A 26,620-nucleotide genomic window follows, 5' to 3' on the forward strand; every position below is an offset into this window, starting at 1 on the left:
ATTCGCGGACCAATTTTAAGAAAAAGGCTATAACTCGGGAACAAAATGAGATATCTTCACCAAACTCAGAACTCATATGCATGAACAAAAACTTTAGTCAAATTATTTTTTTTTCCATATCTGCCACTTGGTGGCGCTACAGGATGAAAAAAAAACTAAAATGGCTATAACTAAGCAACCGCTGATCCAATCAACTTGAAAATTGGTATGGCCCAATGTGGCACAAGTGCTCTATGAGGAATTTCACTTATCTTAAAAAACATGGCCGCCATTGGCCAAACAACTTTAAGCATCTATTTGACAAGGTTAATGGAAGTCGATCGGAACGAAACTCGGTGGGCATGTTCGACTCATTGCCCTAAAGGTCTGTAAGTATTTTGAAAGAAATTGCCCACAACATTGTCACCTCCCACAGAACACAACAAAGCGATTTGATTACAGCGCCACCTATTTTCCAAAAATGATAATGCATCATTTTACTGGAGTTTTACTGCTTGTTTCAATTACACTCTTCCAATAATTGCTTTTCTTACTCGTTGCATTTGGTCTGATGCTCCATGCCATGCTTAGCTCCTCGCTGTGGAACTTTTATTAACGATTTTCAGCCATTTCAATTACAATCATGCAATTATTAATTTCATTATTCATTGTTGCATTTGGTCTGATGCTACATATGCTTAGCTCCTGATGTTGCCGCTGGAATGCTTGGCCCCGTGATTGCTGCTTGCAGCTATATTTAGGGGCCAAGCACCGAAGGTGCGAAGGCACCTATTGTGTTTGTTGGCGTTATTAGGGGCCAAGCACCGAAGGTGCGTAGGCACCTATTGTTTTCGTTGGCGTTATTATTATTATTCTTCTTCTTCTTCTTCCGCCGCAAGTCTATGGCAGCCCATAGAACCGTTTGCGGGAAAGTTGTATAATTTGGCACACTGATAGAGGACAGTCCCAACATTAACTATAGCAAATTTGAAGCCTCTAACTCCTACTCTCTAGCGCCACCACTTGTCCAAACTTTCAATGTTTGTATGCTAATAACTTTTGAACCGTAAGCCAGAAAATAGAAATTCTTTTTTCCTCTGAATCCTTGGCTCAGGCCAAGTCGAATGAACCCTAAAATTCAAAAATCGCAAGGTTTAGTTTTTTCGCTATTTTCAATTATTCGAAAAAACTACTTTTTCGAACTCGTCCTAGACGGTTAGTCCGATTGCCACGAAAATTGGCTCAGATCATCTTCAGACCATGCTGGCAAAAAGTTATGGAATTCAAGTTGATTCGTCCAACTGTTGTCGAATGACACGTAAACAAATTTGACGAAAAGCACGCAAACATGCACGTGAGGCTATATCCCGGCAACGGTTTGTCATATTGAGACCAAACTTGGCGTGTGTTATAACAAGCATGAACTGAGACTACCTGCTGTGTTTCGACACAGCGCCACCTAGTGGTCAGGAGATATGAAAAATGCATATTTTGGCTTATAACTTCTGAATGGTTTGGCCAAAAATCACACAACTGGTCTCTTTAGATTCAGTGAGTCATGTCGAGTCGAATGATATCCAATTTTCCTGTGTCGGCCATTTTAGGCGTCGGCCATTTTGAATTATGTTTCAAAATGCTGTATTTTTTGAACGCAGCATCGTATCGTTTCGCAAATAATTACAAAAATATTCGGCTCCATGCCCTGAAGGTACTCAAAAAGTTTGGTGGCAGCGCCACCTTGTGGCCAATAGTTATAATGAAATATCACATAAATGCTAATAACTTTTGAATAAATTAGTCTATTAAAATTAAAATGGTCTCGCTATATTCTGTGGGTCATGCCGAGAGTATTGATACCAATAATGTGAAAATTGGCCTTACTTCCTGTCCGCCATTTTGCTTAATGTTGAAAACCTACTTTTTCGAACTCCTCCTAGACCGTTAGCCCAATTTTCACCAAATTTGACGTGCATCATCTTCAGACCATGCTGGCAAAAAGTTATGGATTTTGTGTCGATATACGTAACGGTTCTCATTTAGCGCATCAACGAATTTGCTGGAAGGGTGCCAAAATGCATTTGAGGCTGTATCTCTGCAACACTTTGACATATTTGCACCAAACTTTGTATGTGTCATCGCCACCTCACACTGACCATGCCACATAAATTTGGTAACAGCGCCACCTATTGGTCAAGAGTAATAAACCATTCATTAACCATGAGTAATTACACTTTTTAAAATGCTAATAACTTTTTAATGCATTAGCCTATTTGAAGGAAACTGGGCTCAAAATATTCCCTGGCTTATGCCGATAACATAGATACCAAATATACCACGGTAAGCTGAACTTCCGGTCCGCCATTTTGATTTATGTTGAAAACATACTTTTTCGAACTCCTGATCAACCGTATGTCCGATTTTCACCAAATTCGAATCAAATGATCTTCAGGCTATACTGATTCAAAGTTATGGATTTTGAGTCGATAGACAAAACCGTTTTCGCATACCACATCGACGAATTTGAGGCACAATGAGAAAATGACACTTGAGGCTGTATCCCTGGAATGCTTTGGCATATTGACACCAAACTTTGTGTGTGTCATTGAAAAGACACACAGAGTACACCAAATTGATTTTATAACAGTGTCACCTATTGGTCAAGCTTGATAAACCAAGTAATCATGCTACTAGAGGTGGTATTGGTGTTTTTTTTTTTGCCATTTCAAATACAATAATTCCAAAATTACTGTTATTGCTCATTAATGTATTTGGTGTGATGCTTTATGCAATGCTTAGCTACTACATTTGCCGTTGGAGTGCTTGGCCCCGTAATTGCTGCTTGCAGCTATATTTAGGGGCCAAGCACCGAAGGTGCGTAGGCACCTATTGTAATCGTTGGCGTTATTATTCTTCTTCTTCTTCTTCCGCCGCAAGTCTATGGCAGCCCATAGAACCGATTGCGGGAAAGTTGTATAATTTGGCACACTGATAGAGGACAGTCCCAACATTAACTATAGCAAATTTGAAGTCTCTATCTCCTACTCTCTAGCGCCACCACTTGTCCAAACTTTCAATGTTTGTATGCTAATAACTTTTGAACCGTAAGCCAGAAAATGGAAATTCTTTTTTCCTCTGAATCCTTGGCTCATGCCAAGTCGAATGAACCCCAAAATTCAAAAATCGCAAGGTTTAGTTTTTTCGCTATTTTCAATTATTCGAAAAACCTACTTTTTCGAACTCGTCCTAGACGGTTTGTCCGATTTTCACGAAAATTGGCTCAGATCATCAACAGACCATGCTGGCAAAAAGTTATGGAATTCAAGTTGATTCGTCCAACCGTTCTCGAATGACACGTGAAAAAATATGACGAAAAGCACGCAAAAATACACGTGAGGCTATATCTCTGCAACAGTTTGGCATATTGAGACCAAACTTGGTGTGTGTTATAATAAGCATGACCTGAGACTACCTGCAGTGTTTCGACACAGCGCCACCTAGTGGTCAGGAGATATGAAAAATGCATATTTTGGCTTATAACTTCTGAATGGTATGGCCAAAAATTACAAAACTGGTCTCTGTAGATTCAGTGCGTCATGTCGAGTCGATTGATATCCAATTTTCCCGTGTCGGCTATTTTAGGCGTCGGCCATTTTGAATTATGTTTCAAAATGCTGTATTTTTTGAACGCATCATCGTATCGTTTCGCAAATAATTACAAAAATATTCGGCTCCATGCCCTGAAGATACTCAAAAAGTTTGGTGGCAGCGCCACCTTGTGGCCAATAGTTATAATGTAATATCACATAAATGCTAATAACTTTTGAATAAATTAGACTATTAAAATTAAAATGGCCTCCCTATATTCTGTGGGTAAAGCCGAGAGCATTGATACCAATTATGCGAATATTGGCCATACTTCCTGTCCGCCATTTTGATTAATGTTGAAAACCTACTTTTTCGAACTCCTCCTAGACCGTTAGTCCGATTTTCACCAAATTTGACGTGAATCATCTTCAGACCATGCTGGCAAAAAGTTATGGATTTCGTGTCGATATACGAAACGGTTCTGATTTAGCGCATCAACGAATTTGCTGGAAGGGTGCCAAAATGCATTTGAGGCTGTATCTCTGCAACGCTTTGACATTTTTGCACCAAACTTTGTATGTGTCATCGCCACCTGACACTGACCATGCCACATAAATTTGGTAACAGCGCCACCTATTGGTCAAGAGTAATGAACCATTCATTAACTATGAATAATTACACTTATAAAAATGCTAGTAACTTTTTAATGCATTAGCCTATTGTAATGAAACTGGCCTCAAAATATTCCCTGGCTTATGCCGACAACATAGATACCATATATGCCAGAGTAAGCCGAACTTCCTGTCCGCCATTTTGATTTATGTTGAAAACCTACTTTTTCGAACTCCTCATCAACCGTTAGTCCGATTTTCACCAAAATTGACTCAGATGATCTGTAGACTGTACTGACAAAATGTTATGGATTTTGTATCGATAGACAAAACCGTTTTCGCATACCACAGCGACGAATTTGAGGCACAATGCCAAAATGACACTTGAGGCTGTATCTCTGCAATGCTTTGGCATATTGACACCAAACTTTGTTTGTGTCATTGAAAAGTCACACAGAGTACACCAAATTGACTTGATAACAGCACCACCTATTGGTCAATTTTGATAAGCCAGTAAATCATGCTACTAGAGGTTGTATTTATGATTTTTTTAGCCATTTCAATTACAATCATCCTAAAATTGTTGTTATTGCTCATTAATGCATTTGGTGTGATGCTCCATGCCATGCTTAGCTCCTACATTTGCCGTTGGAGTGCTTGGCCCCGTAATTGCTGCTTGCAGCTATATTTATTCTTCTTCTTCTTCTTCCGCCGCAAGTCTATGGCAGCCCATAGAACCGATTGCGGGAAAGTTGTATAATTTGGCACACTGATAGAGGACAGTCCCAACATTAACTATAGCTAATTTGAAGTCTCTAACTCCTACTCTCTAGCGCCACCACTTGTCCAAACTTTCAATGTTTGTATGCTAATAACTTTTGAACCGTAAGCCAGAACATGGAAATTCTTTTTTCCTCTGAATCCTTGGCTCATGCCAAGTCGAATGAACCCCAAAATTCAAAAATCGCAAGGTTTAGTTTTTCCGCTATTTTCGATTGTTCGAAAAACATACTTTTTCGAACTCCTCCTAGACGGTTTGTCCGATTTTCACGAAAATTGGCTCAGATCATCTTCAGACCATGTTGGCTAAAAGTTATGGAATTCAAGTTGATTCCTCCAACCGTTCTCGAATGACACGTGAAAAAATATGATGAAAAGCACGCAAAAATACACGTGAGGCTATATCTCAGCAACGGTTTGGCATATTGAGACCAAACTTGGTGTGTGTTATAATAAGCATGACCTGAGACTACCTGCAGTGTTTCAACACAGCGCCACCTAGTGGTCAGGAGATATGAAAAATGCATATTTTGGCTTATAACTTCTGATTGGTTTGGCAAAAAATCACACAACTGGTCTCTTTAGATTCAGTGAGTCATGGCGAGTCGAATGATATCCAATTTTCCTGTGTCGGCCATTTTAAGCGTCGGCCATTTTGAATTATGTTTTAAAATGCTGTATTTTTTGAACGCAGCATCGTATCGTTTCGCAAATAATTACAAAAATATTCGGCTCCATGCCCTGAAGTTACTCAAAAAGTTTGGTGGCAGCGCCACCTTGTGGCCAATAGTTATAATGAAATATCACATAAATGCTAATAACTTTTGAATAAATTAGACTATTAAAATTAAAATGGCCTCCCTATATTCTGTGGGTAAAGCCGAGAGCATTGATACCAATTATGCGAATATTGGCCATACTTCCTGTCCGCCATTTTGATTAATGTTGAAAACCTACTTTTTCGAACTCCTCCTAGACCGTTAGTCCGATTTTCACCAAATTTGACGTGAATCATCTTCAGACCATGCTGGCAAAAAGTTATGGATTTCGTGTCGATATACGAAACGGTTCTGATTTAGCGCATCAACGAATTTGCTGGAAGGGTGCCAAAATGCATTTGAGGCTGTATCTCTGCAACGCTTTGACATTTTTGCACCAAACTTTGTATGTGTCATCGCCACCTGACACTGACCATGCCACATAAATTTGGTAACAGCGCCACCTATTGGTCAAGAGTAATGAACCATTCATTAACTATGAATAATTACACTTATAAAAATGCTAGTAACTTTTTAATGCATTAGCCTATTGTAATGAAACTGGCCTCAAAATATTCCCTGGCTTATGCCGACAACATAGATACCATATATGCCAGAGTAAGCCGAACTTCCTGTCCGCCATTTTGATTTATGTTGAAAACCTACTTTTTCGAACTCCTCATCAACCGTTAGTCCGATTTTCACCAAAATTGACTCAGATGATCTGTAGACTGTACTGACAAAATGTTATGGATTTTGTATCGATAGACAAAACCGTTTTCGCATACCACAGCGACGAATTTGAGGCACAATGCCAAAATGACACTTGAGGCTGTATCTCTGCAATGCTTTGGCATATTGACACCAAACTTTGTTTGTGTCATTGAAAAGTCACACAGAGTACACCAAATTGACTTGATAACAGCACCACCTATTGGTCAATTTTGATAAGCCAGTAAATCATGCTACTAGAGGTTGTATTTATGATTTTTTTAGCCATTTCAATTACAATCATCCTAAAATTGTTGTTATTGCTCATTAATGCATTTGGTGTGATGCTCCATGCCATGCTTAGCTCCTACATTTGCCGTTGGAGTGCTTGGCCCCGTAATTGCTGCTTGCAGCTATATTTATTCTTCTTCTTCTTCTTCCGCCGCAAGTCTATGGCAGCCCATAGAACCGATTGCGGGAAAGTTGTATAATTTGGCACACTGATAGAGGACAGTCCCAACATTAACTATAGCTAATTTGAAGTCTCTAACTCCTACTCTCTAGCGCCACCACTTGTCCAAACTTTCAATGTTTGTATGCTAATAACTTTTGAACCGTAAGCCAGAACATGGAAATTCTTTTTTCCTCTGAATCCTTGGCTCATGCCAAGTCGAATGAACCCCAAAATTCAAAAATCGCAAGGTTTAGTTTTTCCGCTATTTTTGATTGTTCGAAAAACATACTTTTTCGAACTCCTCCTAGACGGTTTGTCCGATTTTCACGAAAATTGGCTCAGATCATCTTCAGACCATGTTGGCTAAAAGTTATGGAATTCAAGTTGATTCCTCCAACCGTTCTCGAATGACACGTGAAAAAATATGATGAAAAGCACGCAAAAATACACGTGAGGCTATATCTCAGCAACGGTTTGGCATATTGAGACCAAACTTGGTGTGTGTTATAATAAGCATGACCTGAGACTACCTGCAGTGTTTCAACACAGCGCCACCTAGTGGTCAGGAGATATGAAAAATGCATATTTTGGCTTATAACTTCTGATTGGTTTGGCAAAAAATCACACAACTGGTCTCTTTAGATTCAGTGAGTCATGGCGAGTCGAATGATATCCAATTTTCCTGTGTCGGCCATTTTAAGCGTCGGCCATTTTGAATTATGTTTTAAAATGCTGTATTTTTTGAACGCAGCATCGTATCGTTTCGCAAATAATTACAAAAATATTCGGCTCCATGCCCTGAAGTTACTCAAAAAGTTTGGTGGCAGCGCCACCTTGTGGCCAATAGTTATAATGAAATATCACATAAATGCTAATAACTTTTGAATAAATTAGACTATTAAAATTAAAATGATCTCGCTATATTCTGTGGGTCATGCCGAGAGCATTGATACCAATTATGTGAAAATTGACCTTACTTCCTGTCCGCCATTTTGCTTAATGTTGAAAACCTACTTTTTCAAACTCCTCCTAGACCGTTAGTCCAATTTTCACCAAATTTGAAGTGAATCATCTTCAGACCATGCTGGCAAAAAGTTATGGATTTCGTGTTGATATACGAAACGGTTCTCATTTAGCGCATCAACGAATTTGCTGGAAGGGTGCCAAAATGCATTTGAGGCTGTATCTCTGCAACACTTTGACATATTTGCACCAAATTTTGTATGTGTCATCGCCACCTCACACTGACCATGCCACATAAATTTGGTAACAGCGCCACCTATTGGTCAAGAGTAATAAACCATTCATTAACCATGAGTAATTACACTTTTTAAAATGCTAATAACTTTTTATTGCATTAGCCTATTTGAATGAAACTGGGCTCAAAATATTCCCTGGCTTATGCCGATAACATAGATACCAAATATACCATAGTAAGCTGAACTTCCGGTCCGCCATTTTGATTTATGTTGAAAACATACTTTTTCGAACTCCTCATCAACCGTATGTCCGATTTTCACCAAATTCGAATCAAATGATCTTCTGACTATGCTGACTCAAAGTTATGGATTTTGTGTCGATAGACAAAACCGTTTTCGCATACCAAAGCGACGAAGTTGAGGCACAATGACAAAATGACACTTTAGGCTGCATCTCTGGAATGCTTTGGCATATTAACACCAAACTTTGTGTGTGTCATTGAAAAGTCACACAGAGTACACCAAATTGATTTTATAACAGTGCCACCTATTGGTCAAATTTGATAAGCCAAGTAATCATGCTACTAGAGGTGGTATTTATGATTTTTTTAGCCATTTTAATTACAATAATCCTAAAATTGCTGTTATTGCTCATTAATGCATTTGGTGTGATGCTCCGTGCCATGCTTAGCTCCTACATTTGCCGTTGGAGTGCTTGGCCCCGTAATTGCTGCTTGCAGCTATATTTAGGGGCCAAGCACCGAAGGTGCGTAGGCACCTATTGTTTTCGTTGGCGTTATTAGGGGCCAAGCACCGAAGGTGCGTAGGACCCTCTTGTTTTTGTTGGCGTTCTTATTATTATTATTATTATTATTCTTCCGACTGGGCGTCTATGGCAGCCCATAGAACCGAATGCGGGAAAGTTGTAATGGTTTGACATTCTGATAGAGGACAGTGCCAACATTAAGTACACCAATTTTGGTGTGTCTAAGTCAATCCCTCTAGCGCCACCAACTGTCCAAAATTTCACTTTAATTTTGTTAATAACTTTTTAACCCTAAGGCCAATCAACGAAATTCTTTTTTCCTCTAATTTCTGAGCTCATGCCGATTCGATTGCACCCTACGAAGTCATTTCCGTCATAGAAATATGACCGCCATTTTGAATTTCTTTAAAAACCTACTTTTTCGAACTCGTCCTAGACGGTTTGTCCGATTCACACGAAAATTGAACCATATCATCCTCAGGCAGTGCTGACCAAAAGTTATGCAAATCAAATTGATTCGTCAAACCGTTTTCGATAAACGCTCTAACAAATTTTATGTAGTGCTTACAAAAACAGTCGTAAGGCTGTATCTCGGCAACGACTTATCCTATTCAGACCAAACTCGGTACATGTCATAACAAGCATGACCTGAGGCAACATGCTGTGATTGGGCGCAGCGCCACCTACTGATCCGGAGATATGAAAAACTGCTATTTTTGCTTATAACTTCTGAACAGTTTGTCCAAAAATCATAACATTGGTCTTGTTAGATTCAGGGCAACATGCCGAGTCGACTGATATCCAATTTGACCATTTCGGCCATTTTGACTGTCGGCCATTTTGAATTTTGTGCTAAAATGCTGTATTTTAAGAACGCATCAGCAGATTGTTACGAAACTTGGTATGGTTCATCAGCACAATGTCCTGAAGGAGTGTGAGAAGTTTCAAAACAGCGCCACCTAGTGGTGATCTTCTTTTTTTAAATGCTTATAACTTTGGGTGTGGTTGACTTATTTTCACGAGACTCATCAAATTGGACTCCTGAAACCTTACCGAGTCCTATGATACCAAACATGCTAGGTTTTGCCTTTCGGTTTGTGTAGCGTTGTGATTTAGCGCTTAAAAAACATTTGGCTATATCTTCGAAACCGCTTGTCTGATCGAGACGAAACCACCGTCAGAAGTTCGGAAACATAGGTCGATAGCTATACGCCAATGCCCAAATGCCAAAATATTGATAGTAAGGGGTAGTAATAATCAATCAAAGTCAAGAGTCAGTCATTTTTTACGTGCTTTTTCATATAAATGTCTATAACTCTGAAGTGAATTGAGATATTTTCACCAAAATTGACACACATATGTATGGGCTCACTCTGAGCACACATAAAAAAAATGGTGGGACTGAGCCTCTTGGTGGCGCTATAATAGAACAAAACATGAAATTCTCATTGACTTCAATACAGTTTTGTGAAATAAAATGCTATACTAAACAAATGCATTGGTGTAATATTACGAAACTCAGAATGTGCCAACAACACCATCCCCTGAAGGTATTCAAAATATTTTGAAACAGCGCCACCTAGTGGTCAAAAGTTATAACTCAATTTACATAAAGGCTAATAACTTTTGAATAAATCTGGCTATTGACATGACGCTGGTCTTTGTAGATTCCTTGGGTCAAGTCGAGAACATAGATACAAAGTTTTCCTTATTTGGCTGAACTTCCTGTCCGCCATTTTGATTAATGTTGAAAACCTACTTTTTCGAACTCCTCCTAGACCGTTTGTCAGATTTTCACCAAATTTGACGTGGCTCATCTTCAGAAAATGCTGGCAAAAAGTTATGGATTTCGTGTCGACATACGAAACGGTTCTCATTTAGCGCATCAACAAATCTGCTTGAATGGTGCCAAAATGCATTTGAGGCTGTATCTCTGCAAAGCTTTGACATATTTGCACCAAACTTTGTATGTGTCATCGACACCTCACACTGACCGTTCCAAACTAATTTGGTAACAGCACCACCTATTGGTTACACGTGATAAGCGAATAAATCCTATTACTAGTTGTTGTGTTGATTGTTTTCAAGCCATTTTGCCTGAAATAATCTTAAAACTGTCTTAATTACTCATTCCTGCCGTTCGTCTGAAGCTTGCTTCTGTAGTGCTTGGCCCCGTTATTGCTGCTTGCAGCTATATTTAGGGGCCAAGCACCGAAGGTGCGTAGGCACCTATTGTAATCGTTGGCGTTATTATTATTCTGCTTCTTCTTCTTCTTCTTCTTCTTCTTCTTCTTCCGCCGCAAGTCTATGGCAGCCCATAGAACCGATTGCGGGAAAGTTGTATAATTTGGCACACTGATAGAGGACAGTCCCAACATTAACTATAGCTAATTTGAAGTCTCTAACTCCTACTCTCTAGCGCCACCACTTGTCCAAACTTTCAATGTTTGTATGCTAATAACTTTTGAACCGTAAGCCAGAAAATGGAAATTCTTTTTTCCTCTGAATCCTTGGCTCATGCCAAGTCGAATGAACCCCAAAATTCAAAAATCGCAAGGTTTAGTTTTTTCGCTATTTTCAATTTTTTGAAAAACCTACTTTTTCGAACTCGTGCTAGACGGTTAGTCCGATTGCCACGAAAATTGGCTCAGATCATCTTCAGACCATGCTGGCAAAAAGTTATGGAATTCAAGTTGATTCGTCCAACCATTGTCGAATGACACGTAAACAAATTTGACGAAAAGCACGCAAAAATGCACTTGAGGCTATATCTCAGCAACGGTTTGGCATATTGAGACCAAACTTGGTGTGTGTTATAATAAGCATGACCTGAGACTACCTGCAGTGTTTCGACACAGCGCCACCTAGTGGTCAGGAGATATGAAAAATGCATATTTTGGCTTATATCTTCTGAATGGTTTGGCCAAAAATCACACAACTGGTCTCTTTAGATTCAGTGAGTCATGTCGAGTCGTATGATATGCAAATTTCCCGTGTCAGCCATTTTAGGCGTCGGCCATTTTGAATTATGTTTTAAAATGCTGTATTTTTTCAACGCAGCATCATATCGTTTCGCAAATAATTACAAAAATATTCGGCTCCATGCCCTGAATGTACTCAAAAAGCTTGGTGGCAGCGCCACCTTGTGGTCAAGAGTTATAATGAATTATCACAAAAATGCTAATAACTTTTGAGTAAATTAGACAATTGAAATGCAAATGGTCTCCCCGTATTCTTTGGGTCATGCCGAGAACATAGATACCAATTATGCCAAAATTGGCAATACTTCCTGTCCGCCATTTTGATTAATGTTGAAAACCTACTTTTTCGAACTCCTCCTAGACCGTTAGTCCGATTTTCACCAAATTTGACGTGAATCATCTTCAGACCATGCTGGCAAAAAGTTATGGATTTCGTGTCGATATACAAAACGGTTCTGATTTAGCGCATCAACGAATTTGCTGGAAGGGTGCCAAAATGCATTTGAGGCTGTATCTCTGCAACGCTTTGACATTTTTGCACCAAACTTTGTATGTGTCATCGCCACCTGACACTGACCATGCCACATAAATTTGGTAACAGCGCCACCTATTGGTCAAGAGTAATGAACCATTCATTAACTATGAATAATTACACTTATAAAAATGCTAGTAACTTTTTAATGCATTAGCCTATTGTAATGAAACTGGCCTCAAAATATTCCCTGGCTTATGCCGACAACATAGATACCATATATGCCAGAGTAAGCCGAACTTCCTGTCCGCCATTTTGATTTATGTTGAAAACCTACTTTTTCGAACTCCTCATCAACCGTTAGTCCGATTTTCACCAAAATTGACTCAGATGATCTGTAGACTGTACTGACAAAATGTTATGGATTTTGTATCGATAGACAAAACCGTTTTCGCATACCACAGCGACGAATTTGAGGCACAATGCCAAAATGACACTTGAGGCTGTATCTCTGCAATGCTTTGGCATATTGACACCAAACTTTGTTTGTGTCATTGAAAAGTCACACAGAGTACACCAAATTGACTTGATAACAGCACCACCTATTGGTCAATTTTGATAAGCCAGTAAATCATGCTACTAGAGGTTGTATTTTTGATTTTTTTAGCCATTTCAATTACAATCATCCTAAAATTGCTGTTATTGCTCATTAATGCATTTGGTGTGATGCTACATGCCATGCTTAGCTCCTACATTTGCCGTTGGAGTGCTTGGCCCCGTAATTGCTGCTTGCAGCTATATTTATTATTATTATTCTTCTTCTTCCACCCCAAGTCTATGGTAGCCCATAGAACCGATTGCGGGAAAGTTGTATAATTTGGCACACTAATAGAGGACTGTCTGAACATTAACCGTAGCAAATTTGAAGTCTCTAACTCAAACTCTCTAGCGCCACCAATTGTCTAAACTTTCAAAAACTTGATGCTAATAACTCTTGAACCGTAAGCCACAAAATTAAAATTCTTTTTTCCTGTGATTCCTTGGCTCATGCCGAGTCGAATGGACACCGAAATTCAAAAATCGCAAGGCTTAGTTTTTTCGCTATCGTCAATTGTTCGTGAAACCTACTTTTTCGAACTCGTCCTAGGCCGTTGCACCGATTGTCACGAAAATTGAATCAGATAATCTTCAGACCATGCTGGCAAAAAGTTATGGAATTCAAGTTGATTTCTCAAACCGTTTCCGAATAGCTCATGAACGAATTCTTCGACAAGCAAGCAAACGTGAACGTGAGGCTATATCTCCGCAACGGTTTGGCCTATTGAGACCAATCTTGGTGGGTCTTATAACAACCATTCCCTGGGACTACCTGCAGTGTTTCGGCGCTGTGCCCCCTAGTGGTCAGGAGATATGAAAAATGCATGTTTTTGCTCATAACTTCTGAACGGTTTTGCCGAAAATCACAAAAGTGGTGTCTTTAGATTCAGTGCATCATTCCGAGTCGAATGATACCGAATTTTCCCAATTCGGCCATTTTGGGCGTCGGCCATTTTGAATTTAGTTGTAAATTGCTGTATCTTAAGAATGAAGTTCCGTATCGTTTCGCAAATAATTACAAAAATGTCCGGCTCCATGCCCTGAATGTACACAAAAAAATTGGGGGCAGCGCCACCTTGTGGTCAATAGTTATAACGATTTTTCGAAAAATGCTAATAACTTTTGCATACATTAGCCTATTGTAACAAAACTGATGTTGATAGATTCCTTGGGTCATGCCGAGAACAACGATACCCCATTTGTCAATTTTGGCAAAATTTCCTGTCCGCCATTTTGATTCATGTTGAAAACCTACTTTTTCGAACTCCTCCTAGACCGTTGCTCAGATTTTCACCAAATTTGATTTGGATCATCTTCAGACCATGCTGGCAAAAAGTTATGGAATTTGTGTCGATACACGTAACCGTTTTCAATTAGCGTACCAACGAATTTGCTGGAAAGATGCCAAACTGCATCTGAGGCTGTATCTCTGCAAAGGTTGGAGATATTTACACAAAACTTAATATGTGACATTGTCACATCACATTGACCACGCCACATCATTTTGGTCACAGCGCCACCTATTGGTCAAGAGTAATAAACCAATCAATAACCGCTAATTATTACATTTCCAATAATGCTAATAACTTTTGATTGCATTAGCCCATTATCATGAAACATGTCTCAGAATGTTCCTTGGGACATGCCGACAACATACATACCAATTATGTCATATTAAGCAAAACTTCCTGTCCGCCATTTTGATTCATGTTGAAAACCTTTTTTTTTAAACTCATCCTCAACCGTTTGTCTGATTTTCACCAAAATTGAATCAGATCATCTTCAGACCGTGCTGACAAAAAGTTATGGATTTCGTGTCAATAGACGAAACCGTTTTTGTACAGCGCTGCTTCAGATGTCAGGCATCTTCACAAAATGAGTCTGAGGCTATATATCTGCAAAGCCCATTAGTGGTCTTACAGTGACATCTAGTGGTCGTAAATGCAATTTATCATACAACACTGTCTCTTTAACCTTTATAACTGTTATATGTTGTCTTAATTTCATTCCAAAGAAGCATACGCAATTTATGTATAATTTCACAGTCTAGATAATAGTACTGCACTGATTTTAAATAACCTAGATATGGCTGACAGTAAAAGAATAGAACAGAATTACAGACACACACAAACATGAAATGTTTAAACTAGTATATTAATACTCAATAAGCATGCTTAAACCCACACACAGAAGCACACATTTTGTTATATATATAGATAATTAAAATAAATGATGGGTGATAAAACCTATTGCAAGTCTTCTGTTTTTATGGGCTTCTATGTCATTTTTCAGGTTTCATTGCAATCATAATCTGGCATAATTATAAACATTAGATATATCTGTATGAATAAATTGGTAAACTTTGACTCAATGTGATCTGAAATGCTTGAACAGTAATATTAAATAATAGTAATATAAATTTTTTCTAGATGAATCCCTCAACAAGCCCATAAACTGTAATGTTTTAGTCTTTAGTGAGCTCATTAGTGGTCTTCCGGTGACATCTAGTGGTTATAATTGCAATTTTTTATTCAACACTGGGTTTTGAAGCTTTATAAATATTACAGTGTTCTTTTTTACCTAATCTCTGTTAAATTTTGCATGATTGTTTAGAAAAAATACAGATCTAATGCATGTGTGATTATATTACCCCTTTTTTTTTTTGCAGTTTAATGCCATTCACAACAGAAATCTTTTGTTTTTTAGGCCTGTTTAAATGTTATCTAACCAAAGGACAAAATACAACATATTTTTTCAAAGTTATTGATCTAGAGAGTCCTGAGAATATTACTGCAGTGGTTTGATCAAGACTGAACAAAAAACCAGGTGACCCAAAACATTCAAATTCGTGGACCAATTTTATGAAAAAGGCTATAACTCGGGAACAAAATGAGATATCTTCACCAAACTCAGAACTCATATGCATGAACAAAAACTTTAGTCAAATTATTTTTTTTTCATATCTGCCACTTGGTGGCGCTACAGGATGAAAAAAAAAACTAAAATGGCTATAACTAAGCAACCGCTGATCCAATCAACTTGAATATTGGTATGGCCCAATGTGGCATAAGTGCTCTATGAGGAGTTTCACTTATCTTAAAAAACATGGCCGCCATTGGCCAAACAACTTTAAGCACCTATTTGACAAGGTTAATAGAAGTCAATCGGAACGAAACTTGGTGGGCATGTTCGACTCATTGCCCTAAAGGTCTGTAAGTATTTTGAAAGAAATTGCCCACAACATTGTCACCTCCCACAGAACACAACAAAGCAATTTGATTACAGCGCCAACTATTTTCCAAAAATGATAATGCATCATTTTACTGGAGTTTTACTGGCTGTTTCAATTACACTCTTCCAATAATTGCTTTTCTTACTCGTTGCATTTGGTCTGATGCTCCATGCCATGCTTAGCTCCTCGCTGTGGAACTTTTATTAACGATTTTCAGCCATTTCAATTACAATCATGCAATTATTAATTTCATTATTCATTGTTGCATTTGGTCTGATGCTACATGTGCTTAGCTCCTGATGTTGCCGCTGGAATGCTTGGCCCCGTGATTGCTGCTTGCAGCTATATTTATTATTCTTCTTCTTCCACCCCAAGTCTATGGTAGCCCATAGAACCGATTGCGGGAAAGTTGTATAATTTGGCACACTAATAGAGGACTGTCTGAACATTAACCGTAGCAAATTTCAAGTCTCTAACTCAAACTCTCTAGCGCCACCAATTGTCTAAACTTTCAAAAACTTGATGCTAATAACTCTTGAACCGTAAGCCACAAAATGAAAATTCTTTTTTCCTGTGATTCCTTGGCTCATGCCGAGTCGAATGGACACTGAAATTCAAAAATCGCAAGGCTTAGTTTTTTCGCTATCGTCAATTGTTCGTAAAACCTACTTTTTCGAACTCGTCCTAGGCTGTTGCACCGATTGTCACGAAAATTGAATCAGATAATCTTCAGACCATGCTGGCAAAAAGTTATGGAATTCAAGTTGATTTCTCAAACCGTTTCCGAATAGCTCATGAACGAATTCTTCGAAAAGCACGCAAACGTGAACGTGAGGCTATATCTCCGCAACGGTTTGGCCTATTGAGACCAATCTTGGTGGGTCTTATAACAACCATTCCCTGGGACTACCTGCAGTGTTTCGGCGCTGTGCCCCCTAGTGGTCAGGAGATATGAAAAATGCATGTTTTTGCTCATAACTTCTGAACGGTTTTGGAAAAAATCACAAAAGTGGTGTCGTTAGATTCAGTGCATCATTCCGAGTCGAATGATACCGAATTTTCCCAATTCGGCCATTTTGGGCGTCGGCCATTTTGGATTTAGTTGTAAATTGCTGTATCTTAAGAATGAAGTTCCGTATCGTTTCGCAAATAATTACAAAAATGTCCGGCTCCATGCCCTGAATGTACACAAAAAAATTGGGGGCAGCGCCACCTTGTGGTCAATAGTTATAACGATTTTTTCGAAAAATGCTAATAACTTTTGCATACATTAGCCTATTGTAACAAAGCTGATGTTGATAGATTCCTTGGGTCATGCCGAGAACACCGATACCCCATTTTTCAATTTTGGCAAAATTTCCTGTCCGCCATTTTGATTCATGTTGAAAACCTACTTTTTCGAACTCCTCCTAGACCGTTGCTCAGATTTTCACCAAATTTGATTTGGATCATCTTCAGACCATGCTGGCAAAAAGTTATGGAATTTGTGTCGATACACGTAACCGTTTTCAATTAGCGTACCAACGAATTTGCTGGAAAGATGCCAAACTGCATCTGAGGCTGTATCTCTGCAAAGGTTGGAGATATTTACACAAAACTTAATATGTGACATTGTCACATCACATTGACCACGCCACATCATTTTTGTCACAGCGCCACCTATTGGTCAAGAGTAATAAACCAATCAATAACCGCTAATTATTACATTTCCAATAATGCTAATAACTTTTGATTGCATTAGCCTATTATCATGAAACATGTCTCAAAATGTTCCTTGGGACATGCCGACAACATACATACCAATTATGTCATATTAAGCAAAACTTCCTGTCCGCCATTTTGATTCATGTTGAAAACCTTTTTTTTTAAACTCATCCTCAACCGTTTGTCTTATTTTCACCAAAATTGAATCAGATCATCTTCAGACCGTGCTGACAAAAAGTTATGGATTTCGTGTCAATAGACGAAACCGTTTTTGTACAGCGCTGCTTCAGATGTCAGGCATCTTCACAAAATTAGTCTGAGGCTATATCTCTGCAAAGCCCATTAGTGGTCTTCCAGTGACATCTAGTGGTCGTAAATGCAATTTATCATACAACACTGTCTCTTTAACCTTTATAACTGTTATATGTTGTCTTAATTTCATTCCAAAGAAGCATACGCAATTTATTTATAATTTCACAGTCTAGATAATAGTACTGCACTGATTTTAAATAACCTAGATATGGCTGACAGTAAAAGAATAGAACAGAATTACAGACACACACAAACATGAAATGTTTAAACTAGTATATTAATACTCAATAAGCATGCTTAAACCCACACACAGATGCACACATTTTGTTATATATATAGATAATTAAAATAAATGATGGGTGATAAAACCTATTGCAAGTCTTCTGTTTTTATGGGCTTCTATGTCATTTTTCAGGTTTCATTGCAATCATAATCTGGCATAATTATAAACATTAGATATATCTGTATGACTAAATTGGTAAACTTTGACTCAATGTGATCTGAAATGCTTGAACAGTAATATTAAATAATAGTAATATACATTTTTTCTAGATGAATCCCTCAACAAGCCCATAAACTGTAATGTTTTAGTCTTTAGTGAGCTCATTAGTGGTCTTCCGGTGACATCTAGTGGTTATAATTGCAATTTTTTATTCAACACTGGGTTTTGAAGCTTTATAAATATTACAGTGTTCTTTTTTACCTAATCTCTGTTAAATTTTGCATGATTGTTTAGAAAAAATACAGATCTAATGCATGTGTGATTATATTACCCCTTTTTTTTGCAGTTTAATGCCATTCACAACAGAAATCTTTTGTTTTTTAGGCCTGTTTAAATGTTATCTAACCAAAGGACAAAATACAACATATTTTTTCAAAGTTATTGATCTAGAGAGTCCTGAGAATATTACTGCAGTGGTTTGATCAAGACTGAACAAAAAACCAGGTGACCCAAAACATTCAAATTCGTGGACCAATTTTATGAAAAAGGCTATAACTCGGGAACAAAATGAGATATCTTCACCAAACTCAGAACTCATATGCATGAACAAAAACTTTAGTAAAATTATTATTTTTCCATATCTGCCACTTGGTGGCACTACAGGATGAAAAAAAACCTAAAATGGCTATAACTAAGCAACCGCTGATCCAATCAACTTGAAAATTGGTATGGCCCAATGTGGCATAAGTGCTCTATGAGAAATTTCACTTATCTTAAAAAACATGGCCGCCATTGGCCAAACAACTTTAAGCACCTATTTGACAAGGTTAATAGAAGTCGATCGGAACGAAACTCGGTGGGCATGTTCGACTCATTGCCCTAAAGGTCTGTAAGTATTTTGAAAGAAATTGCCCACAACATTGTCACCTCCCACAGAACACAACAAAGCAATTTGATTACAGCGCCAACTATTTTCCAAAAATGATAATGCATCATTTTACTGGAGTTTTACTGGCTGTTTCAATTACACTCTTCCAATAATTGCTTTTCTTACTCGTTGCATTTGGTCTGATGCTCCATGCCATGCTTAGCTCCTCGCTGTGGAACTTTTATTAACGATTTTCAGCCATTTCAATTACAATCATGCAATTATTAATTTCATTATTCATTGTTGCATTTGGTCTGATGCTACATATGCTTAGCTCCTGATGTTGCCGCTGGAATGCTTGGCCCCGTGATTGCTGCTTGCAGCTATATTTAGGGGCCAAGCACCGAAGGTGCGTAGGCACCTATTGTTTTCGTTGGCGTTATTATTATTCTTCTTCTTCTTCCGCCGCAAGTCTATGGCAGCCCATAGAACCGTTTGCGGGAAAGTTGTATAATTTGGCACACTGATAGAGGACAGTCCCAACATTAACTATAGCAAATTTGAAGCCTCTAACTCCTACTCTCTAGCGCCACCACTTGTCCAAACTTTCAATGTTTGTATGCTAATAACTTTTGAACCGTAAGCCAGAAAATGGAAATTCTTTTTTCCTCTGAATCCTTGGCTCAGGCCAAGTCGAATGAACCCTAAAATTCAAAAATCGCAAGGTTTAGTTTTTTCGCTATTTTCAATTATTCGAAAAACCTACTTTTTCGAACTCGTCCTAGACGGTTAGTCCGATTGCCACGAAAATTGGCTCAGATCATCTTCAGACCATGCTGGCAAAAAGTTATGGAATTCAAGTTGATTCGTCCAACTGTTGTCGAATGACACGTAAACAAATTTGACGAAAAGCACGCAAACATGCACGTGAGGCTATATCCCGGCAACGGTTTGTCATATTGAGACCAAACTTGGCGTGTGTTATAACAAGCATGAACTGAGACTACATGCTGTGTTTCGACACAGCGCCACCTAGTGGTCAGGAGATATGAAAAATGCATATTTTGGCTTATAACTACTGAATGGTTTGGCCAAAAATCACACAACTGGTCTCTTTAGATTCAGTGAGTCATGTCGAGTCGAATGATATCCAATTTTCCTGTGTCGGCCATTTTAGGCGTCGGCCATTTTGAATTATGTTTCAAAATGCTGTATTTTTTGAACGCAGCATCGTATCGTTTCGCAAATAATTACAAAAATATTCGGCTCCATGCCCTGAAGGTACTCAAAAAGTTTGGTGGCAGCGCCACCTTGTGGCCAATAGTTATAATGAAATATCACATAAACACTAATAACTTTTGAATAAATTAGTCTATTAAAATTAAAATGGTCTCGCTATATTCTGTGGGTCATGCCGAGAGTATTGATACCAATAATGTGAAAATTGGCCTTACTTCCTGTCCGCCATTTTGCTTAATGTTGAAAACCTACTTTTTCGAACTCCTCCTAGACCGTTAGCCCAATTTTCACCAAATTTGACGTGAATCATCTTCAGACCATGCTGGCAAAAAGTTATGGATTTTGTGTCGATATACGTAACGGTTCTCATTTAGCGCATCAACGAATTTGCTGGAAGGGTGCCAAAATGCATTTGAGGCTGTATCTCTGCAACACTTTGACATATTTGCACCAAACTTTGTATGTGTCATCGCCACCTCACACTGACCATGCCACATAAATTTGGTAACAGCGCCACCTATTGGTCAAGAGTAATAAACCATTCATTAACCATGAGTAATTACACTTTTTAAAATGCTAATAACTTTTTAGTCCATTAGCCTATTGCAACGAAACTGGGCTCAAAATATTCCCTGGCTTATGCCGATAACATAGATACCAAATATGCCAGTGTTTACTGAAGTTGCGGTCCACCATTTTGATTTATGTGGAAAACCTACTTTTTCGAACTCCTCATGAACCGTATGTCCAATTTTCACCAAATTCGAATCAGATGATCTTCAGACTATGTTGACACAAAGTTATGGATTTTGTGTCGATAGACAAAACCGTTTTCGCATACCAAAGCGACGAAGTTGAAACACAATGACAAAATGACACTTGAGGCTGTATCTCTGGAATGCTGTGGCATATTAACACCAAACTTTGTGTGTGTCATTGAAAAGTCAAACAGAGTACACCAAATTGATTTCATAACAGTGCCACCTATTGGTCAAACTTTATAAGCCAAGTAATCATGCTACTAGAGGTGGTATTATGATTTTTTTTTTTGCCATTTCAATTACAATAATTCCAAAATTACTGTTATTGCTCATTAATGTATTTGGTGTGATGCTTCATGCCATGCTTAGCTCCTACATTTGCCGTTGGAGTGCTTGGCCCCGTAATTGCTGCTTGCAGCTATATTTAGGGGCCAAGCACCGAAGGTGCGAAGGCACCTATTGTGTTTGTTGGCGTTATTATTATTCTTCTTCTTCTTCCACCCCAAGTCTATGGTAGCCCATAGAACCGATTGCGGGAAAGTTGTATAATTTGGCACACTAATAGAGGACTGTCTGAACATTAACCGTAGCAAATTTGAAGTCTCTAACTCAAACTCTCTAGCGCCACCAATTGTCTAAACTTTCAAAAACTTGATGCTAATAACTCTTGAACCGTAAGCCACAAAATGAAAATCCTTTTTTCCTGTGATTCCTTGGCTCATGCCGAGTCGAATGGACACCGAAATTCAAAAATCGCAAGGTTTAGTTTTTTCGCTATCGTCAATTGTTCGTAAAACCTACTTTTTCGAACTCGTCCTAGGCCGTTGCACCGATTGTCACGAAAATTGAATCAGATAATCTTCAGACCATGCTGGCAAAAAGTTATGGAATTCAAGTTGATTTCTCAAACCGTTTCCGAATAGCTCATGAACGAATTCTTCGAAAAGCACGCAAACGTGAACGTGAGGCTATATCTCCGCAACGGTTTGGCCTATTGAGACCAATCTTGGTGGGTCTTATAACAACCATTCCCTGGGACTACCTGCAGTGTTTCGGCGCTGTGCCCCCTAGTGGTCAGGAGATATGAAAAATGCATGTTTTTGCTCATAACTTCTGAACGGTTTTGCCAAAAATCACAAAAGTGGTGTCTTTAGATTCAGTGCATCATTCCGAGTCGAATGATACCAATTTTTCCCAATTCGGCCATTTTGGGCGTCGGCCATTTTGAATTTAGTTGTAAATTGCTGTATCTTAAGAATGAAGTTCCGTATCGTTTCGCAAATAATTACAAAAATGTCCGGCTCCATGCCCTGAATGTACACAAAAAAATTGGGGGCAGCGCCACCTTGTGGTCAATAGTTATAACGATTTTTCGAAAAATGCTAATAACTTTTGCATACATTAGCCTATTGTAACAAAACTGATGTTGATAGATTCCTTGGGTCATGCCGAGAACACCGATACCCCATTTGTCAATTTTGGCAAAATTTCCTGTCCGCCATTTTGATTCATGTTTAAAACCTACTTTTTCGAACTCCTCCTAGACCGTTGCTCAGATTTTCACCAAATTTGATTTGGATCATCTTCAGACCATGCTGGCAAAAAGTTATGGAATTTGTGTCGATACACGTAACCGTTTTCAATTAGCGTACCAACGAATTTGCTGGAAAGATGCCAAACTGCATCTGAGGCTGTATCTCTGCAAAGGTTGGAGATATTTACACAAAACTTAATATGTGACATTGTCACATCACATTGACCACGCCACATCATTTTGGTCACAGCGCCACCTATTGGTCAAGAGTAATAAACCAATCAATAACCGCTAATTATTACATTTCCAATAATGCTAATAACTTTTGATTGCATTAGCCTATTATCATGAAACATGTCTCAAAATGTTCCTTGGGACATGCCGACAACATACATACCAATTATGTCATATTAAGCAAAACTTCCTGTCCGCCATTTTGATTCATGTTGAAAACCTTTTTTTTTAAACTCATCCTCAACCGTTTGTCTGATTTTCACCAAAATTGAATCAGATCATCTTCAGACCGTGCTGACAAAAAGTTATGGATTTCGTGTCAATAGACGAAACCGTTTTTGTACAGCGCTGCTTCAGATGTCAGGCATCTTCACAAAATGAGTCTGAGGCTATATCTCTGCAAAGCCCATTAGTGGTCTTCCAGTGACATCTAGTGGTCGTAAATGCAATTTATCATACAACACTGTCTCTTTAACGTTTATAACTTTTATATGTTGTCTTAATTTCATTCCAAAGAAGCATACGCAATTTATGTATAATTTCACAGTCTAGATAATAGTACTGCACTGATTTTAAATAACCTAGATATGGCTGACAGTAAAAGAATAGAACAGAATTACAGACACACACAAACATGAAATGTTTAAACTAGTATATTAATACTCAATAAGCATGCTTAAACCCACACACAGATGCACACATTTTGTTATATATATAGATAATTAAAATAAATGATGGGTGATAAAACCTATTGCAAGTCTTCTGTTTTTATGGGCTTCTATGTCTTTTTCCAGGTATCATTGCAATCATAATCTGGCATAATTATAAACATTAGATATATCTGTATGAATAAATTGGTAAACTTTGACTCAATGTGATCTGAAATGCTTGAACAGTAATATTAAATAATAGTAATATACATTTTTTCTAGATGAATCCCTCAACAAGCCCATAAACTGTAATGTTTTAGTCTTTAGTGAGCTCATTAGTGGTCTTCCGGTGACATCTAGTGGTTATAATTGCAATTTTTTATTCAACACTGGGTTTTGAAGCTTTATAAATATTACAGTGTTCTTTTTTACCTAATCTCTGTTAAATTTTGCATGATTGTTTAGAAAAAATACAGATCTAATGCATGTGTGATTATATTACCCCTTTTTTTTTTGCAGTTTAATGCTATTCACAACAGAAATCTTTTGTTTTTTAGGCCATTTTAACTGTTATAGCACCAGCTATTTTCTGATCTTAATGAAACTTTGCATGCTTGGTGGGTCATCTTTCACATGTTATAACCAAGTTTCATAAAGTTTTGAGTTTTTGTTTCAGTTTTATAGGCTTTAGGTTACATGTGGCCACGGCCCTTTCCTAAATGACCTCTTATAGCTAACCAAAGGACAAAATGCAACATATTTTTGAAAATTATTGATCTAGAGAGTCCAGAGAATATTATTGCAGTGGTTTGATCAAGACTGAACAAAAAACCAGGTGACCCAAAACATTCAAATTCGTGGACCAATTTTACAAAAAAGGCTATAACTCGGGAACAAAATGAGATATCTTCACCAAACTCAGAACTCATATGCATGAACAAAAACTTTAGTCAAATTATTATTTTTTTTTCCATATCTGCCACTTGGTGGCGCTACAGGATGAAAAAAAAATCAAATGGCTATAACTAAGCAACCGTTGATCCAATCAACTTGAAAATTGATATGGCCCAATGTGGCACAAGTGCTCTATGAGGAATTTCACTTATCTTAAAAAACATGGCCGCCATTGGCCAAACAACTTTAAGCACCTATTTGACAAGGTTAATGGAAGTCGATCGGAACGAAACTCGGTGGGCATGTTTGACTCATTGCCCTTAAGGTCTGTAAGTATTTTGAAAGAAATTGCCCACAACATTGTCACCTCCCACAGAACACAACAAAGCGATTTGATTACAGCGCCACCTATTTTCCAAAAATGATAATGCATCATTTTACTGGAGTTTTACTGGCCGTTTCAATTACACTCCTCCAATAATTGCTTTTCTTACTCGTTGCATTTGGTCTGATGCTCCATGCCATGCTTAGCTCCTCGCTGTGGAACTTTTATTAACGATTTTCAGCCATTTCAATTACAATCATGCAATTATTAATTTCATTATTCATTGTTGCATTTGGTCTGATGCTACATATGCTTAGCTCCTGATGTTGCCGCTGGAATGCTTGGCCCCGTGATTGCTGCTTGCAGCTATATTTCTTCTTCTTCTTCTTCCGCCGCAAGTCTATGGCAGCCCATAGAACCGTTTGCGGGAAAGTTGTATAATTTGGCACACTGATAGAGGACAGTCCCAACATTAACTATAGCAAATTTGAAGCCTCTAACTCCTACTCTCTAGCGCCACCACTTGTCCAAACTTTCAATGTTTGTATGCTAATAACTTTTGAACCGTAAGCCAGAAAATGGAAATTCTTTTTTCCTCTGAATCCTTGGCTCAAGCCAAGTCGAACGAACCCTAAAATTCAAAAATCGCAAGGTTTAGTTTTTTCGCTATTTTCAACTTTTCGAAAAACTTACTTTTTCGAACTCGTCCTAGACGGTTTGTCCGATTTTCACGAAAATTGGCTCAGATCATCAACAGACCATGCTGGCAAAAAGTTATGGAATTCAAGTTGATTCGTCCAACCGTTCTCGAATGACACGTGAAAAAATATGACGAAAAGCACGCAAAAATACACGTGAGGCTATATCTCCGCAACGGTTTGGCGTATTGAGACCAAACTTGGTGTGTGTTATAATAAGCATGACCTGAGACTACCTGCAGTGTTTCGACACAGCGCCACCTAGTGGTCAGGAGATATGAAAAATGCATATTTTGGCTTATAACTTCTGAATGGTTTGGCCAAAAATTAAAAAACTGGTCTCTGTAGATTCAGTGCGTCATGTCGAGTCGATTGATATCCAATTTTCCCGTGTCGGCCATTTTAGGCGTCGGCCATTTTGAATTATGTTTCAAAATGCTGTATTTTTTGAACGCATCATCGTATCGTTTCGCAAATAATTACAAAAATATTCGGCTCCATGCCCTGAAGATACTCAAAAAGTTTGGTGGCAGCGCCACCTTGTGGCCAATAGTTATAATGAAATATCATATAAATGCTAATAACTTTTGAATAAATTAGACTATCAAAATTAAAATGGCCTCCCTATATTCTGTGGGTAAAGCCGAGAGCATTGATACCAATTATGCGAATATTGGGCATTCTTCCTGTCCGCCATTTTGATTAATGTTGAAAACCTACTTTTTCGAACTCCTCCTAGACCGTTAGTCCGATTTTCACCAAATTTAACGTGTATCATCTTCAGACCATGCTGGCAAAAAGTTATGGATTTCGTGTCGATATATGAAACGGTTC

The 26,620-nt window shown here is 38.2% G+C and overlaps 1 protein-coding gene and 1 long non-coding RNA gene across 2 annotated transcripts in view; both read left to right on the forward strand.

The window, feature by feature from the left end:
* LOC127987694 (uncharacterized) overlaps nucleotides 1-26,620 on the forward strand; it is a 2,462,016-nt gene that overhangs the window by 2,108,609 nt on the left and 326,787 nt on the right. The window lies entirely within an intron of this gene.
* On the forward strand, nucleotides 795-20,459 carry LOC127987804 (uncharacterized). Its single transcript, XR_008161417.1, has 3 exons — nucleotides 795-809; nucleotides 8,844-11,060; nucleotides 19,861-20,459. It is a non-coding gene; the product is annotated as an uncharacterized LOC127987804 (long non-coding RNA).

Source organism: Carassius gibelio, chromosome B22 (assembly GCF_023724105.1).
Source record: "Carassius gibelio isolate Cgi1373 ecotype wild population from Czech Republic chromosome B22, carGib1.2-hapl.c, whole genome shotgun sequence".
In the NCBI taxonomy this organism is placed as follows: Eukaryota; Metazoa; Chordata; class Actinopteri; order Cypriniformes; family Cyprinidae; genus Carassius; species Carassius gibelio.